Source organism: Gopherus evgoodei, chromosome 6 (assembly GCF_007399415.2).
Source record: "Gopherus evgoodei ecotype Sinaloan lineage chromosome 6, rGopEvg1_v1.p, whole genome shotgun sequence".
NCBI lineage: Eukaryota > Metazoa > Chordata > Testudines > Testudinidae > Gopherus > Gopherus evgoodei.
This window is the reverse complement of record NC_044327.1, coordinates 4,191,785-4,209,524: the sequence shown is the minus strand read 5'-3', so window position 1 is coordinate 4,209,524 and position 17,740 is coordinate 4,191,785. Positions and strand designations below refer to the sequence as shown.

The window sequence follows — 17,740 nt, the reverse complement described above, 5'->3', positions numbered from 1 at the left end:
TTTACCCTTATCATAACACAAACCAGACAGTAGGAATATAAATAAACTGTAGCTGTTTGAGGGGAAAAACTGGCTTAGGCTCTGATCCTGCAAACACTTATGCAACTGTGTAGCTTTATTCAAAGAAGTAGTTCCATTGACTTCAATAGGACTGCTCATAGCTCAGTGGTTTGAGCATTGGCCTGCTAAACCTGGGGTTGTGAGTTCAATCCTTGAGGGGGCCATTTAGGGAACTGGGGCAAAAATTTGTCTGGGGATTGGTCCTGCTTTGAGCAGGGGGTTGGACTAGATGACCTCCTGAGGTCCCTTCCATCCCTGATATTCTACGTAAGTCAAGTTATGCACCTGTGTAAGCATTAACTGGATCAGGGCTTTAGTCTGGGATTTTAATTGGAGCACTGGTTAGGTCTCTCAGTGTAAATTACATGCATCTGTCAGGACGTCTCGGAGACATTAGGGCAGCCTTCATTTATGCACGGAAGGAGTCTGCTGCATCAACGGCCAGAAGTGCACTGGCCCAGCTGCAGCTCTGGAGTTTAGAGACTTCGAATATGTGCCGAGATCAGTGGAGTTTGGCCGTGAGTTAAATACTGGCTCAGCAGGATCCTGGAAGCTGGATTCCAGCGCTAGGAAAAGGATTGTCATGTACCTAGCTACTCCACAGAAACTGCAGCTTACACCGTTTCTGAAGACATCATTTGACCTGCTCTGACGGAAGCCTTGGATTCTGCACACTTTGATGACCTAACATCATATTCTGCCATGACAAGTTCCGCAACTTTGGGTTCTCTGCTCTCTGGAAGCCGTGGGGGGAGGGGGTGCTTTTCAGTTAACTTACAACTGGAACTGTAATCAGAAACAAAGTTTGTATTTTTGTATAACTTGCCTGTGCACCATTTTTATAACAGGGCCTGTTTTACAAATAAATTGGTTTTATTATCACAGTGCGTAGAAGTTATGGACAACACTTTTGTATGGGTAGCGATAATTTTCAAGTTATCTATCATTATAAAGTTCTTAATCAATTCAAGTGTACCATTCCTTAGTGTATGTGCAGCATGCATAGCTTTTCACTTACAAAGTAGGGTCATGCCTTACTGAACTATCACAAATGCCCTGGCTGTTCAAAAGCATTCCTTTCCCATGCAGGCTTTCTAGTGGCACTTCAGTGTTTTGGATGCTCTTTGAAACTTACTTTTGCAGCAGACTACAAGCTGCCCTCTTCCTTCCTAGTCCCTCCTTTGTGTGTGGAGAGAGAGGTGGAAAACAAGTCTCTAGAGAAAGTTGCTTGCAGAGCAAGTTTTAGATGCTCGTTGCCTATCCTGATAATGAGGGTAGTGGGAATGTGATTTCTCCTGCAGTAATATCCACACCTGGCAGCTGAGACGCGTGGCACTGCCAGTGATAAAGGATTTAGACACTTCCTCCTATCTGGCTATTAAAGCTAGTGTCAGTGCTACCATTCTCTCCTGCACTGGGAGACGCTTACTGGTGAGGGGGTGGCTGAGAAGGATAAAGCTGGAGAAGCCGTCTCCTTAGGATGCCCCTGACTCTTAAAAACTCTGCATAAGCAAGAAGGATTAGAGAGCCAGCCAGGTCAGCTTGGATTTAAAATCCTAGCCTGGGTGAATGACAGCATATTTGGATTGTAGCACGTTATGCAACATATTCCTAGCTTTGGTCACTTGGGCTTGAAAGACCAGAATACCTGTTTGCTACACTTCAGGTAGAGCCCAAGCAGTGTCCAGCCTTTCTTGCCTCTCCCTGTTCTTTAAGGACAATGTGCTGGCCACAGGGAGAACACACTTACCTGCGGAAAACCTCTCATTTCTGTATTTCTCTTTCAGCATAGGGGCACCAAGCAGCTGCATGCCAGCTCCCCTTTGCCCCACTCACCTCAGCATGTGCCAAGGGCATCCTCGCCTCCCCAAGGCAGTGATTCAGGAGATCACCTGGACTAAATGGGGTGATTTAAGGTGCTTCCCCACCACTTATCTCCTGCCCGAGACCATCCCTTCTTCCTCACAGCAGTTGCAGTCATTGCACTCTCCATGTTTGGGAGGACATACCGCCACCTAGGAGATCTCAGCGCTGCTCCACAGCTAGCCTCTAAGCACCTGATGCGAACAAGTCAAGATGCATCCCCAGCCCCTGTTCTTAGTTTGATTCCTGGGGTTGCATTCAGCCCCAAGTGTGCCCGTTGGCAGGGCTGTCTTATGTACAGCTTTCATTTGGCTCTATAGCCGAGAGAGTCTCCTTGTTAGGTGTCTCTCTTCTTGGTCACACACTAAGTGGGGCTCACTCAACCTGGAAAATCCAGTTACGGGCTCTGCGCTAATCTAGGGCTTCTCCACTAGTTTCTGTACAACTCCCTCTGCTGGTGATAGCTGCCTTTTGAAAGGGCTTTCCGCACAAGCAGCAACTCACTTGCAAAAAGATGCCCCCTTTTTCTGAGGTGCACGCTGGCTGGTGGCTCTCCTGATGTAGAATGGCAGAGACGAGAGTCGCAGCTGAGTCAAATATTCGACCAACTGATCTGCCAGGATTTGAGTTTCTTTTTAACGTGCCCTCATGACATGCACTTTAGTGGCTTGCTCCGAGCAGTTAAAATGTATTCTGTGAATGTATGTTGTGGATTCAGAGTAAGATGCATATAGTAGACTTCTGTATAGTATATAATCACGAAACAGTGATCATTCTGGTCTTCATGCATATTTACACATTACGTTGAATAATAGTCATTTAAGAAGTACTGTGGACCAGATCTAAGAGTGGGTATCTAACTTTAAGTTTTGAAAGTCTTGACCTTTGCTTATATGGTCACTATTTTTTCCTAAACCTAAGCATCAGTTCATAAAGTGTTTGTTAGTAATAGGTCCTAAGCTACATTATGGCAGAATAAAGCCTGTAGTTTTTCAGTGTAATAGGCCCAAACCCAGCTCTAAAACTAACAGATATGTCTGAAACATGGTGCACACTCTGATAAGAGACATTCGATTAAGTCACTTTTAAATGTATTTTTTTAAAAACAATGTCTTTGACACTTGCTGTTTATTATTGCCTATGGGCAGAGACTAGTAAGTTCCTCTGTTTCATATGCTGTCTAGTCACTGTGTTCTCAAGCTGCTTTCCTTCATGGATAGATTAGAGAGGGCTGGTGTCTCAACTTTTTTGATTGTAGCCTGGGATGTGTTATGGAAAACATTGAGAACTGTTGGTGTACCACAGTGTTGCAAAGTTTAGCTTCAATGTAGCAAGAGAATGCAACTAGGCCAAAATGATTTTCAGTGACATTCTAAAATCACGAAAATACTTTTCTAGTCACATTAAGCTATTTGACTCCATTTATTTTTTAAATAGATTTAGCCACCTAACATTCTCTTTAAAGAATGAAATAGCATTTGAACAATTAAAACCCTTTGGGCAACTTTTCTCCCCAAAGGAGAAAACATGCAAATTATAATGTTCCGAATATACCTGTTCTCTACAGGAAATTTCAGAGGAATTAGAACAGATAGTTGTCTGGAATTTCCATAGTGAATCAGCCAAAATCCTATAAAAATAGTTGGTGGAACTTCTATTAAAAAAACAAATTACCAAGTACTATGGGATCAAAACCTGTTTGTCTTACTGCTGAAATTAGTTCCAATTGATGTTCAAATAAATGAAGCAGGATTTGATCCTTTGATAGATTCTGTAGAAATGTTGGACATACCTTAAAAAAGAACTAAGAGTGCTGCAAGGTTTTACAGCAGAACCACCATTAGTCTTGAAAACTGAACTGCAATGCTTTAATAAATTCAAAGAATGCTTTGACCTCTGAAATATTTGATGGAAGACATGGGTAGATTAAATTACAAGCAGCAGATAATTTAAAACTACCTTAAGGTTTTCTCTGCAGCAGTCAAAGGCGTCACTGACCCCTAGAACAGCAATGCCTGCATTTATTCTAGGCGGTACAGGTATTAACTTGCGCAAGGTGAGACAATGCTTCTCTGGACAAGTAAGAATGTGTTTTGCTAGGATTTTCAGAATTGTTTAGGAACGCAATTCCCATTGAAAGTCAGAGGGAGTTTCATACCTCACTCCATTACCCTCCATTGCTCTTAATGCAAAAATACTTCACTTACTATAATGTTGACATTGGGTAGATTTTTACCAGGAGAGTGAGAGCCCAGGTGTAAGTTAGGGGACCTATGCAGCAGAAAAAGGGCAGAGAAGCAGTCAGCAAGGTCTCTTCACTGTTGAATAATATTCCTAACAAAGCAATGCAACTTAACATGAACAGAATAAAAAGAAACCTCCAACCCTCCTTCCCTGGAACATCTGTGCAGAAAGAGGGGGAAAGCTGAGCTGCAGTTAATGCTTGGTTTGCTAGGAGCCAGGTAATCGTCCTATGCCTGTCACCCCAGGATTATTCATGTTTGTCAACAGCTCCTAGTTTACAGGCTTAGCCTGTTCCCAATGAAGTCAATGAGAGTTTCACCCTTAAATTTAGTGTGAGCAGAAGCAGTCTCTGACTCCACCTCCTTAGACAGGTAGGGGAAGAGACCTGTATACCCACAGCCCCACATGCTCTCTCCTGGGTGAGTGGTACATCCTAAAGCAAATCTGAGTGTTGCTTAGTTTACAAGAAGTCTTATTTCGTTCCTGCCATTTTGAAGGAAGTTCTCTTTCTAATAGACTCATTAGACCAAGGCTCTGGCTGAGTTACTGAAGTCCTCAAAAATTGATTTAAAGACTTCACATTATAGAGAATCTACCATTTACTGTAGTTCAAACAAAAGTGCCCCATGCTGCAGAGAAAGGAGTCTCTGCCAGTCTGACCTGGGGAACAATTCCTTCCCAACCCCAAACGTGGCAATGAGTTAGACTTCAAATGCCTTATCTGTTTTACAAGCTGGAAGCCCTAGAAAAGATGAGCTGAGGGAATGGATGGTAAAACTTAGATACACCCTGGCACAGTTATGTCACAAGGTGTTCCCATCCTGCACCACAAAGATTGGGAAGCACTGGCTGGCTGACGTGCTCAGGGTCTAAGATGGGTCTGTAGTGCACCCAACGACAGTAAAGTAGGGGATACATCTTGCTTCAACAGGGCTGATTTTTAACAGGTAAGGAAACAGATGACTGGCACATGTTTAATTTTTGGGGCGAGGAGGGGTCTGGGAGAGAATAAGGGGAGGGGAGGCACTCTGCAAAGTAGTACTGCTCTTACATTTTCTAACACTCATTCTTACAGGGGCAGCCCTGCAGCTGGTGTAAATGTCGCTCGACAGACAATGGCGTTTCACTGATTTACAGCAGCTGAGGATCTGGCCTACAGCACTGTCAGGTCCCACACTCCACGTGTAGGCTGCAGGCATTGCCCCCTGGCTTCACTGTGATTAAAACAAGCATGTCTGTGAACCAGGAGCAGAGGGTGATGGTAGAAAGCAGGTAGCTGGAAGGGGACATGTCTCCAGAACAGCAGTGGATTAGAATGACACATGGCCCAGATCCACAACTTAGCTACCTCCTTCCTCTCCATAATAGCCTCCAGTTTCCTTCCTCAAAGCCTGAGTAGTGTGTGCTATGCACCGGGGTTTCAGCATCTAGCCCCTGGCTGTGTCCACCTTCCTTTACATCGGAGTGGGCACCGAGGGGGCAGCGTGGACCCAGGATGTGTCTAGGAACCCTACATTGGCAGCAGATGGCAGCCATCAGATGAGTGCTCTGCTGCTTGCTGTCCACTAGTTCATTGCTGCTTACTCTCAATATTGCAAGGGCCCTGCCTTAATCCTCCCCTGCTACCTAACCAAACTAGTTGGCCCTTGAAACAGAACAATAAACAGAATTTTACTTCTGCAGTCCAGATAGGCATTGACAAAGGTTGGCTGAAGCCCTTCACAGCTGAGTTTCATATGCATAAAGAGGTCAGAATATAGCCTACAGACCCTTCTTAGTGGCTTAGAAAACATATGTACTGTTGCCGAGTTTGGCAAGTGTTGGTTTTCCTCTTTTATGGTCTTTTAGCAAGTAGGCAAGGCGCAGCCATCTACCAGCAGATTGGCATTATTTTTGTACTGTTTGGACTGTATCTCAGATAGTTCCTATATTTGATACCAATAAAGTGGGGAATCAAAATCTGTTTGGAAATACTGGATATACAGACCAAACATGGCTTAAGTACTCGCAGATGGCGTTGTTACAATCTTTACCACTACTTCATCCTGGTGCAGGTTTTTCATCCAGATCACGAATACTTCTAATAAGGGGATCAAACCCAAGGAATGTATTAGCAATTAATGTTGAATCTTGCTGGTCCATTTACTAAGAAGTGCGCTTCTTTCCAATGGAATGCCACCTTTTGGAATAAAACTACTTAACGTGACACTGTTTATTGTTGTCTGAGAACCTGAAACGTGTTGTAATGAAAATTGTAAATGGTGGAGGGGAAGGGAAATTAACAGTTCTGATCTAATATTAGATTCTCTGTGTAAACTGACTGTGGCAGAATACTGATGCAAACTGTATTTTAGTCTAACAAATGTATAGAATTTTTTTATGTATCAGAATAAAGTTTTATAGGAAAGACTTTTTCATGTCTATTCTGTTGGCTGGTAAGATGCTTTCCCTTGCAGGATGGGTGAGTAGTAGAGCGGGACTGGGCTTGATGGGCAGACTTTGTCTCTGGATTAAACTTCCCCTGAGGGTATATATAATACTTAGAACTACAATGTGGCCTCTTCCCCCTTGGATATTAAAATGTGTTAGCCATCATGTTTCTTATACGCACACCATTTTTTCCTTACGTAGGCAGGAAAAAAATATGTTCAGGTGTCTGTCTGGTCCTTCACTGTCTGAAATAACACATTTGCAAGCAAATATGCATGAGCATGTTACTCTAATGCCCCCAGGCTTAAAAAGGCATCTCTAATATTAGCCCATGTTCCTCACTGTAATACCCCATCACTGCTGACAGTAGCACCTGGAGGATCAGCACTCCATTGTGGTAGGTGCCGTACACAGCCAAAGACATGGTCCCCACTCTGAAGCTTTTACAATCCAAGACCCCAATTCTGCAGTGCTTTATAGATGTGCTTAACTTGGTGTCCATGGCACATTTTTAAGCCCTTTCAGGATCAAAGCCCAAGAGGACAAGTAGCATAGCAAGGAGGGGAGTGCAGAGAGGCAGCATAATCCTATGGATAGGAAACTGGACGGGGAGTCCGGTGACCTGTGTTCTCTGCTACAGCCTGCGGTGTGACCTTGAGTGAGTTTGTGCCTCCCTTTTCCCATCTGTAAAATAGGGGTAATGTTACTTACCACTCTCCCGTTCTGGGGGCAGTAAATGGGACACTGACTTTAAAGATGTTCTATAGAAGGTAACTTATGAGATCTTATCTGAGTACCTTAATGCGGCCTAGTTCAGCTCCCCTCCTTTTCCCTTGCATTATAGCTGTAAATTTCCTCTTTTGTTGCCGCCAGTTTCTCAATGGACTATAACAAGCCATGCAGAGTTGTGTCTTCTCCCCGTTATCAATGCTTCAGGGGCTTTAAATTTAACTGGGAGCTATTGCCAGCTCAAACCTTGAAGTTAAAGCCATTGTGAAGAATCACTAAATACAATTAGGAGGCATAAAGGACTGATCAACCAATCAGAACATTGGACTCCTGCATACAGATAGGGCCTCATGTGGTGGAACTAACTACCCCTAAATTAGTCCATTTTAACTGGAAAATTCCATTTTAAAGAGACACTGAGGGACAAACCATCCTCAGTTATAATGCTGTGTGCGTGCATGCGCTGGCGAGCACCAACAGTATGCTCGGTGCTCTACAGACAGGTAAGGCAACCCTGCCTGCATCGCACTCCACACAACACGATCTAGTTTTGCTTTGTGTCTCTGTGTGCTGTAATTTCTCTGATGTGCCCAAGGTCTCGTCTGTTTGGCTCAGAGTATCTCATTCACAGTTTGTCAGCAGTGAAGCTGCTCGGAACCAGAATGGGACTGCACACATACTGAGCTCATTCGGAACCCAACCGACTCCTGTTGATCTTTGCAGGTGGAAAGACTTCAGGATAAGGCCCTAAGACAGTCAGAGGCTGGCTCCCCATCTGCCTTAACCCCCTCTGTGGCATCACTGCTCTGAGGCCCCCGGCACTGCCTTTGGGGAAGCAGCATTGACTCCTGCTTGTCTCTGAACCAAAAAAGCCTTGGCGCTCTGGGTGGGGGAGGAAAAGGGAAGGCACAGAGAGTGGGCCTGGGAAGATCTGGACAGGGATAATGGGGAGAGGGTTTGGAAGGGGAGAACAAGCATGGAGACCTGAAATGAGGAGACAATTGGGGCTTGGCTCAGACAGAAGCCTGTGATGAGTGTGCAGCAAGAATGGGAACCAGAGGGATAGAACTAAAAAGATGAAACCCACATAGGGAAATAGATGGGAGGGATGGAGATTGTGTGGAAGGGTGGACAGGGATCAGAAGAAGGGAAGGAAGGGGGTGAGGTACAAGGAAGAGGGAAATGGATTGGGGAAAGAATGAGAAAAGGGTAAGGGAAAACCAAGAGAGAGAACCAGGAAAATATTAACAGGAAGGAAAGCAAGAGTGGAATAGAGAGACGTGAAACAGGAGAAGGTAGGAGAAGAGAGCACAAGAAATGAAAAAGCAGCAACACACACAACTGCCTCATTCTGGAACCCACAGAGTTCCACAGTCAAGATGCTCTGCGTGCAATAATCAGTGTTTAACCCTGGGTCACGTTGTCTGAAAAACAACCCATGTGGGACCATCTCTGGCACGGACAAGTCGAAACCCTGGGGCAAAAAGCTTATCCTGATGATTGACTTTACCAATAAGCGCATATTGCAGATATGGCAATATCAAGACCAGATCTGTACCTCTGATCTTAAAATCTACAAATATCTGACTCACTAGAATAGCTCATTAAACGTCCATGTCGCGCTCAGGGTTGTATTTGGTACCCTGATGAGGCATCAAGGGAAAGACAAAAGTATAATTGCAAAATAAAAGCCATAGAAATGTAGGGCTGGAAGAAACCTCAAGAGGTCATCTACTCCAGCCCATACACTAGAGGAGATTAAATATACTTAGACCATCCTTGACAGGTGTTTATCTTGTTCTTAAAAATGTCCATAGTTTTACTTTCTAAAAAAAGGCAGAAATTTATGAATTACCCTAAGAATGAAAATCCCCGTGAAATAAAAACAATGAACAATTTTCTCTACTAAAGTCAGACTTACAAAGAACTTATTCATTATAGACAAACCCTGGTGAAATTCAGTGTAACAGCCTCAGCCGCAGACCAGGATCATGATTCTGTTGAGACACCTTTTCTTTTTTCTAGAGTTATTAGCTAAGCCGTGCAATCAGGGCCTGATCCATTGACTACTAATGTCAATTGGAGGCTTTTTTTTCTCACTTTGAGTTTATACAAAGCCTTCAATCTACCCCTCTTTCTAACTCAGCTGTTTCTCATTGCTGTAATACCTGAGCGCCTCACAATTTTTAATGTTTTTATCTACACAATCCCCTGTGTGCTGGGGAACTGAGGCACCAAGGCCCAGAGCCTCAACTGATTGCAACGGGAGTTAGCTGCCTAAATACCTTTGCAGATCTGGGCCTAAGTTACTTTCCCATGGCCATACAGGAAGTCTGTGGCAGAGAAGAGAACAACTGATTCACAGGCTAGTGTCCTGTCTGCTGGCCATCCTTGCCTTCTCCCATGTTCTAACTGGGAGGCCTCTAGATTAAAGCCAGAGCATGACTTGGGACCCACATTTGAGCCTGAGATTTGGAAAGAAGTAACCAGACCCGTCCCATCCACTTCCATCGCTGACATCAATATCCAATATACAGTTTGTTCCCCAGAGTTTTTATTCCTCTAGGACTTTGCATTTAAAGTGGGAACTCTGCTGTCTAAACCCTGTCAGAAACATAATTTAAACAGAAGGACCTTTTTGTCATTATTTCTGGGATTGTGGCTTACTCAGGGCTGTGATTTCATGTCCAAGGCATTCTAGTGTGAAATACCTGTTCAGCCATTTATTTGTCTCCTACCTGATTACTGTCAACTCAGGTGGCTGGATAAATCAACTCAGAGGATGCTGCTGTATGCTTTATTTAGGGCATGTAAAGCTGTACTGGGCTCAAAAATCTGTCTCAACATTGGATTTTCTTAAATTTTATTGCATTCAAGGTAAATAAGGGACAATTAGATGACAAGAGAAGCGTATCAAATAGATCAGCTGAGAGCAATAAAAGGAAAGTAGCACTGCACGACTAGGCAATGGTCCATCATGGGGGTTCTCCGCACTACCATTATACAAACAATAACAAGCGGGTCTTTGCATTTTAAAAAGAAGCAAACCCAGCCTAGAAATTCAGGTCTGAATTATCCAGATTCACACTACAGCTAACTTGAAAGTGAACCCTGATTGAAAATGGAAGTGATAGTTACACTGCACAGAACTGTTTCATTTTTTGTTCACATCAACACTATTGCCAGCTCCAAGTGTCCAAGATCAAGCTCTCCAGGATCATGAGTTTGGCTCAAAAAAGTAATTTATGTTCCTTTTTATTTGCTTCTAGTTTTTGACTCTTTAGTGGTCATGTTTTCAAGCTTTTCTCAGCAGCCATGAGGGCTAGAAATTTGCTTAAAAGCAAAAGAAAGAAGCAAAGCTGAGATTCTCATATAATCACTTGACTGCAGGAGTAGGGGAACACCAAATATTGGGAGAGTTGGCATACCTGAAGACATCTGGGCAAAAAAGTTCTTTGTTCAGGATTCAGTAACCCCATGCTTTGAATCAAAGGCTGAGAAAGCATCGAACCCATGTTTGTCATCCAAGAAGTCCTCCAACAAAAAGGAAGAAAGACAAGATTTGACATTCCTGATCATTCTAAAAAGACGCAGAAAGGACCGTTTGTCTGTCCCCTCCCTCGACACACCTGTCTTTATAAATGATATAGCAGAGGGGAAGGGCTTGTATATCTGCTCCCACGCTTTGCAGGTCATCTTTAAAGGGAATAAGCAAAACAGCCAGCCTCAAAGAGTTAAAAGTTATGGGGTGTTTACACAAGCTCCAGATTCACAATTTTCTAACCAGCTCGAACTCATAAGCCTTTGCAGATGGGACTGTCGGGGACATGGAAATGGCAATAAGCAGCAAGACATGACACAACAAAATAAGAAGGTGGCTAGAATAGTTGTGGGCAATACAGAGATTAAGGTGACGAGAGTGGTGCTGATGGGACACTTTGGTGTCTTACCTTGCAAGAGGCCCTGCAACACCCAGAGTCAATGCTGGAAAAGAATGGAACTGATGCCAGATCCGTGTGCAAATTGGGCACACAATTACTGCACTAGTGCGGCTAATACCAAAGTTACATGTGCAATTGCACAAGCAAGTTAAGCGCTCGACTGTACATGTCTAGTTTTGAAAAGGTAGCAGAGTCTCAGGGGTATCAGTGACAAATATCTTGCAGTGAAATAGTCTGTGCTTCATTTAGAAAAACACCCCTCCCTTTTGCTGACCGATAAGGTTAATTGTCCCTACAAAATACCAGCTCCAGTCTCCATCCTGCCAGCTGTGTACTGCCAGTGTGTTTCAGCCTGAGGGCAAATCCCATGACAAGGGATGTAGAGGATTGTGTTTCTAGAGCTTTGCTGCCTCATCTAGTATCATTTCCTTGCTTCTGTAATCACAACATGCAATGATCATAAAAAACCTGGCAGGAATTAAAAATATTCCAACTAAATAGCCAATTAGCCAGCCACTGCATTGCAACGTGGGCGTGAAATAAATAGCCTTTGGCTAGCAAGGGCAATTGAGAAATAAAATCAGTGCTACAATAAAGTACCATTCTTAAAAGGTTTCCGAACTACGGAGCCTGGCTCCAGCATAGCATCACTATGCACCAAATCCCATGTGTCCTAAAATATGGACCATGTGTCCATCTAAACAACAGTTAAAATACACTAGTAATTCATTGTCCTTGTGGACCAGATTATCAGCATGAAGGAAATAAAGAAGCAATGTTGTTGCTAAACTACATTGGCAGGGCATTTACTCAGTTTAGCACCAATCCACAAGGCACTCAAATATGCTCACAGTCCCCTTGGCTTCACTGGAGTTTAACGTTATGCACGTGTTTGCCGTCTCTGCTGGAGCATGGGCTTTGTGCACAGAAATTCAGAGGTAATGGATACACACTAATTTTTGCATCCATAGAATCATAGAATATCAGGGTTGGAAGGGACCTGAGGAGCTCATCTAGTCCAATGCCCTGCTCAAATCCACAGCAGTTGCACTCTTATTTATTTATACAAGAGTTTCCATAGCCCTGTTAATACAGCAGCTGGGTGCCACACGTCATTAAAATCACTATCGATATGCCTGATGGGCAGCTGTCTCTTTCTCTTACTCAGACAAAACTCCCACTGAAGTAACTGATAGGAGGGAGAGTTTTGTCTGACTAAAGTCTGCAGCATCAGGTGCCACAATACATCCCAAACCACCAGTGTAAATTATTGTTTTCACAGGGGCTCAGGTAAAAAAAAAAAATCAATGTAACTTTACACATGTGCTTGGAGGAAGACTAAGACTAGGGTTTGCTCAATTTTAGCTTAGCTGATCCTGCCCAAATGAGGGTAAACAACAGCCACAAGATTCTTTGTGGAGTACTACGCAGACTCTCTGTGCTGGGAAGTATAAACCCCACTGGCAGTGACAGGGTTAAAGAGAGCTGGAGAGCCCAAGTAGCCCATTCTTTGGCACCTGGAGGGGAGACAGATAATGAAGGGAGGATCAGACTGGTTGGTTCCTAAAGGAAGGAGTGCAGGATGATACAAGGGAGATGGAGAGTTGTAGGCTTTCCCCTCTGAATGGCTCTGAAGGGAGACTGCAGTAAGAGGAAAGACTCTCCTGTGGCAGGTCCAGGAGAAGGCCAGGCCCTAAGGCCTGGGGGGAGATTGGGAAAAGGATCCAATCTGAGGATGGGACTTCAGGGAGAAACCCCATGGCTACTTGGCTCTAGGAAGAGCCAGATGTCTAGGAAGAAAGCCATGAAAAGCAGTGCTCTGTAAGGAAGCCGGAAAGAACTGAGTCCACTTTTATATGTTGGTGTTTATTTTGGAGTTTGGAGTACACCAGAAGGGGGAAAACTACAGTGTGACCTAGCTGGAGGGCCACTGCGCAGACCACTGGAGTCCAGAGGAGAGATGGGGAGGCGTTGCTGCAACAGCAGATCTTGCCACAAGGGGGTGACTCTGAGATGATGGGAGTCTGAACACTGCCCTTGGAGAGAGTATCACAAAAAGCTTTGAAGTGACTCAAATCAGAATGGCTGTGACCAGATGGATAGCTATAGATGTTTTGTGTAATGACTTTAAACCCTATGTCAAAAGAATATTAAGGTTGCAAAGTCAATGACTCAGGTTAGGAAGTGCCGGAATTAAGGCTGCCTGTAAAAACTTGTGTGCATGCATTATGATAAAATCTTTAATTACATGATCACATACTAATTATTCCCCCGCCCCTCAGGATTGCTTCCTGGAATTGAAATGAGAAACTACAGGGAAAATCCTGCTCATGCCCTGCTGAAACATGCTCAGTACCGTTGGCATGTAGGAGATGTGTAGGTGAAGCATCTCAGTATACGTGGAATATTTGGAGACTAGCTCCCAGATTCTACTACTGTGTGTGTGCAAATGACATTTTTCAGAGGTGTTTAATTCTGCCAGACTTGAGTAGTTGTCACAGAGGTGGCAAGGGACAACCTTTTGGAACCATGGTGATCCATCCATCCTGTCAAATTTCAATTCCTTGCTCTGAAGCATAGAGGCATTAGAGCTTCTCAGTAAAATGGTTGCCAGAATTGAACATAGCCAAAATAATATCCTTTTCCTTCATCTTGGAAGCAGCTGAACCATTTTTGCCAAAAACTTTCTAAAATCATCCTGATATAGGTATCTGGCATGGAGTCTAGCTGCTCGTCTGACTAACAGTCTGGCAGAGTTCTGGACAGCTGAGACAAGGGACTGCTCATGGAATGTACTAGGTAAAGCTGGGAAATATTTTATTTTTACTGAAATTTCTTTTGTCCAAAGGTGCAGATTTGGGTTAGCCAAAACACATAGTTAATTCATGTCAAATTTGCTGAATTGTTTTGGTCAAATTCTCCTCGTCCTCCCCCCCAAAATACCACTAAATTCTGACAGAGTCAAAAGTTTTTTGTTTTGAAAATGTCAAAACAAAATGTTTTAATTTTCAGTTCAAAATAACTGGTTCAAAAATTTGTTCAGTTTTAATTTTAAAAGTAAAAGTTTGAAATCAAAATATTTCAAGTCAAAGGAACTGTTTAGTTTAACCCCAAAAAAATGTTTCTGACTTTTTTAAATTCACAAGAAAACTAAAAAAAAAGATAATAGCCCAGCTCTAGTGTTATGCAGCCTTAACTACAAGAATCTGTGCTAACTTTGCCTATAGTATAGTGCACTGAGTGAAATTCATCCCTATTCAGCGAGCCAGCTCAAGACCCATGCACAAAATCTCATAATTAAGTGAATTTAAAAAAAAATTCAAATAAAACAAGGAAATACACTAGCTCATTAATGGGAATAATGTTAAATATTGTCACCAACTGAAAAGCCAAGTGGATCGAGTGGCTAGGCAGCACTTCTGCAGAAAAAGGCCTACAGGTTACAGTGGACGAGAAGCTGGATATGAGTCAGCAGTGTGCCCTTGTTGCCAAGAAGGGTAATGGCATTTTGGGCTGTATAAGTAGGGGCATTGCCAGCAAATCAAGGGACGTGATCATTCCCCTCTATTCAGCACTGGTGAGGCCTCATCTGGAGTACTGTGTCCAGTTTGGGGTCCCACACTACAAGAAGGATGTGGAAAAATTGAAAAGAATTCAGCAGAGGGCAACAAAAATTATTAGAGGGTTGGAGCACATGATTTATGAGGAGAGGCTGAGGGAACTGGGATTGTTTAGTTTGCAGAAGAGAAGAGTGAGGGGGGATTTGATAGCTACTTTCAACTACCTGAAAGTGGGTTCCAAAGAAGATGTATCTAGACTGTTCTCAGTGGTGGCAGATAACAGAACAGGGAGTAATGGTCTCAAGTTCACTGGGGAGGTCAAGGTTGGATATTAGGAAACAATGTTTCACTAGGAGGGTGGTGAAGCACTGGAATGGGTTACCTACGGAGTTGGTGGAATCTCCTTCCTTAGAGGTTTTTAAGGTCAGGCTTGACAGAGCCCTGGCTGGGAGGATTTAGTTGGTGTTGGTCCTGCTTTGGGCAGGGGGTTGGACTAGATGATCTCCTGAGATCCCTTCCAACCCTAATATTCTATGATTCTATTATTCTAAGCCTTCATATTATTCTGTTGCAATTATTTTCATCATTTTTTTTTAAGAACTAGGAGTTAGGAATTTCCTAATTGTTGGTCCTGCTGGTGTCTTGGGATGGAATTCCATTTCAATGGGTTTGTCCTGTCTGCACTAGCAGAAATTGTCTTCAGTAGCAATTCAGCCCTTCTCAGCAATGGTTCTATTTCCTAGCACAAGACAGGGCTTTAGATACCAGCCAGGAAAGACTGAAGCGGAGACTAGTACAGTGCAAGTAGCCATGGGGACTTGAAGGGACTCAGAACAGACAGAGATGACTTTTCCGATGCTTCTCAAGTGCAGGGGCATTGGAACAATTTTTATAGTAGAGGTGCTGAGAGCCATTGAACCAAAGTGTAAACCCTGATATCATGGAAACCACTTCAAGTCAAGGGGTGTGGCAGCGCCCCTAGTTCCAGCACCTATGCTCAAGTGATCCATTCATTTCTGCAGTCACTAAGGTTTCTCTTTTGTAATTAAGTATCTAACTCTTGCCACTGTGGAGATACCTTTCCAAACATTAACTAATGTCGTATCACCTTAGACCTCAAACACATTCCAGCTAGTAAGTCAGGACACCCTAACTACAGCAGTGTTCTCCGCTGACCCTGTTACAACTGGTTTACAGTTTTAGTACAGACCAGACCTAACTGGTCACCATAGTCAGCCTAAAGCCTTGGACTGTGCAGGGTTTTAACATGATCACAAGGACATGACTAGGTCCCATCTACATTAGTGCATTGGCTGTACTTGTTGAGTAGAGGGTGGCCTTAGTGAGTCTGAAACTACATGGGGAGGAGTCAACAGCATCCAGTTCTTACAGTGGGTGCTGACTCTGAAACCCCGTGATTTATGTTTAAGGCCCTGATCCTGCAGAGAGTTGTGCATGGTTGGAAACCCCTACGGAGCCAAACTGACTCCAGTGGGAAATGAATTATGTTGAACTAACTGAAGAATCAGCCTAAATGTCAGTGTTGTTTGGTTACTTTAAGACACGCAGTGAATAGGGTTTTCTGGTGCCGTTGGATCTCATTCGTGATGAGAGAGCTGTCAGGGTACGTAATTCATCCTCCTGGCATGACAAGATTGTTCCCTACAGTACGTCTCAGTGCTTTCTCCAATCCAGTTTTGAACCTCCCAAGTGATAAGGGAAGTCACAGAAACCCACTCTAGACTAATACATTGCCAGGCAGCTGCCTGATATTTTTCCACTCTGAGTTCTCCTTTAAAAAGGAAATTCCTCCTCTTTTTCCTGGTTGTTCTCCAGGTGCTAAACAAACCACCAAGAAGAGTGGAATAGCAGCTGCTATTGGAGAGCTGTTCTTGATTCCACCTTGCTGGCAGTGTTAAGTCATAAGCCCCCAAACTAAATCTAAACACACAGGAGACTCGCTCCAGCACTCATGTATTAGAGCACCACTGCTGGCAGCCGAGTGCCCTGAAGAGAGCAAAGACTTCCCAGAACACCCTCTGTTCTACAGCCATGTGTCGGACCCTGAATGGTCCAGCTGGGTAAGCCCGATCCACTGCAGTGTCACCTTTAATGCTGAACATCAAGATTTTGTTTCCAGTTTGTTACAATCAACTTTATATTTTGTAAATGTCCTATACAGTAAATCTCTCAAATCATTAACTGTCCCCTATGCCTCCCTCCCATCTCAAAAGGGTCAGATTGTCAATATTTGTTTCCTGGTGCCTGTGGTCCAGGTGCCTGACCTGATCCCCAAGCCAAATGTGCCAGGGCCTATGAGAGCTGCAATCAATGTTAGCAGATAAGAAGCTTGTCTTTGACTGGCTTAGCCCAAAATCAGGCGAGAATGCACCACTGTCCGCTATTGAGCTTTGCTGGGACATGACCTGGCCCGTTTCTGTCCTGGCCTGTGTTGTTTAGCTTATGCAGCACCCCCTCTGGTTACCTAAATTAACATGCCAAAGGTTATTGTGCTCCAAGACGTGGCATGACGTTAGCCTTCCAGATCTAGGTGATCTGTCCCCTTTATGCATTAATTAGATTAAACCTAAAACATTTCAGATAGTCCACTGAAACGTTCTCCATCACCTCACTTTTACGGAAACCAGGAGTCACTATGTCCACTATGGAAACCCAGGAGTCATTGTGTGTCCAAGTATTTATCTTGTACTCTGGTTTCTTCTGCTGTTGAACTCCACTTTTGTTTGTGCATCCTGCTATCTAAGGCTATAGCAAGTTAAAGGCTTGGTCCTTCAACTGAATGGCTCCTGAGTCAGCTCTGGCCTCCTGCAGGATCAGACCCTAAAGAGGTCCAAAAAAGTTACTTTTCTGGGTGCTGATACTGCCTCTGCCTTCTCTAAACAGGCACACTGA

The 17,740-nt window shown here is 43.7% G+C and overlaps 1 protein-coding gene across 1 annotated transcript in view; it reads right to left on the bottom strand.

The window, feature by feature from the left end:
* Positions 1 to 17,740, bottom strand: part of LOC115653686 — a 63,691-nt gene that overhangs the window by 22,609 nt on the left and 23,342 nt on the right. The window lies entirely within an intron of this gene.